The following is a 1,646-nucleotide window of genomic DNA, read 5'->3' as shown; positions in this document are numbered from 1 at the left end:
GTGTATTTTAATATGCCTCATAAGTTTGAATGAACACTGTATGTATGAAAATTAGTGTTGAATCTAGATAATATTATCATTCTCCATAGACAATTAAGTTAATTTTTTTCTGGCAGGCAGTAAGATTATAGGTATATTAGTTTGACATTGTTAGGTGTGCTTAGACTTGCTTATGGTTCATAGATGTCCTTTTTGTCTTTGGTCCAATGGTGTGGTCCTGCATACAATGTAGAAGTTCCGGGCTTTCAAAGAAATCCTGTTTTTTTCATAAAAGCCCTACGACTATCGAAGACTTTTACTCTCTCCACTGCTGCACCTGTATTTTGTAGCAGCAAAAATACCTGATGAAGTCTTTAGCCTCCTAGAATCAACTTTCTGCTGGGCTTCTTGGAGTTTTACTGTACATATGAAGAGCTTTGTACTTGATGTTAAATTTCAAAAATAAATTTTAAGTGGATGTTGGGCTCACTTCTCTATGGCTCCCTCTTCCTCAGAATTTTGCCTTTTAAGTCACAGTTGTATCAGCACACACAAACACCAGCCCGTCTCCAGCAGCTTCTCGCTTTCTGTTTAAACTCTGTTCTCTCCTGCAGTGAAGTAGAAAGTGCACTCAAGGAAAAGATCAGAGCAAATGTGAGTTTCGCATTGTTGTATATCCTTCTCTATGAGGTCATAGCCCCTTAGGCCCTGTCTGCGCTGCCTTCTCCTGAATGATTATCACATACATTTTACATCCATAATTATTGAAAGAAGAACTCTGAAATTCACTAATTTTTGTGTATGTGTTAGCTCATTTCTTTTGATTGATCTGGTTTAGTTCTTTCTTATTTTTTTTTGCCATTAAAACTTAGTTCATATATTTTACCCTTTTGGCATTTTAATAAAATTATTGAAACATACAGTTTCTTTAGAACTAGAAATTACATATTACTCATTATGTTTATTTGTTATCCTCTAGAACTTCTGAAGTTGGAAATACTGCAACTGGAAGAGCCATCTGGGAACCAGAGATGGAAGCCAGGTAAGGAGGCAACGTCTACTTCTCAGTCTTCACTTGCTTACCTCTGGAATGTTAAAAGAGAAAAATACATGAATCTGGTTTAAGTTTGTGTATTTGGTGTCTCTGTTGCAGCAGATTCATCTTTTGCCCAGTGTCATGCAAGTCTTGTTCTATTATTTTATCTGTTCACACAACTCTCTCTATCCCTGGTATATTAGAGGACTGTTCCTTCTCTCTTCAAGCATAACATCTTACATAGAGATGTTATATTATGGGGGGATTGACATTGTCAGAACAAATATTCATTTACTTTGTACAGATTGAATAGATTTATTTTTATATGCTTAGATAGTAGTCTTTAGATATGTATGATAGGTATAGATAGAGATATAATTTCAATATTAAGGACAAGGTAGATAATTTGAGTTATTTTTGGAAAAAAGGAAACAATATTATTTGCAATGATATTATAAAATAGTTACTGCTATAAACTATCTCCAGCATTATAAAGTTGAAACAAATGCAGTCTTAAAGTTATAATGGAAAGATCTAATGGAGTCAATGCCATGGGTAAATACATAATTTTGTTCAGAAGCTTATAGTACAGTGCTAATTAAACTACTATATCATGTAGAGTCAGGGGTTT

At 34.2% G+C, this 1,646-nt stretch overlaps 1 long non-coding RNA gene across 1 annotated transcript; it reads left to right on the top strand.

The window, feature by feature from the left end:
- Positions 1–527: 527 nt before the first annotated feature.
- On the top strand, positions 528–1,194 carry LOC140849780 (uncharacterized). Its single transcript, XR_012131969.1, has 3 exons — positions 528–633; positions 959–1,021; positions 1,133–1,194. It is a non-coding gene; the product is annotated as an uncharacterized lncRNA (long non-coding RNA).
- Positions 1,195–1,646: the final 452 nt, after the last annotated feature.

This window comes from Manis javanica, chromosome 5 (genome assembly GCF_040802235.1).
Source record: "Manis javanica isolate MJ-LG chromosome 5, MJ_LKY, whole genome shotgun sequence".
In the NCBI taxonomy this organism is placed as follows: Eukaryota; Metazoa; Chordata; class Mammalia; order Pholidota; family Manidae; genus Manis; species Manis javanica.
The sequence above is the reverse complement of the archived record's forward strand: the minus strand, read 5'-3'. Positions and strand labels throughout refer to the sequence as shown.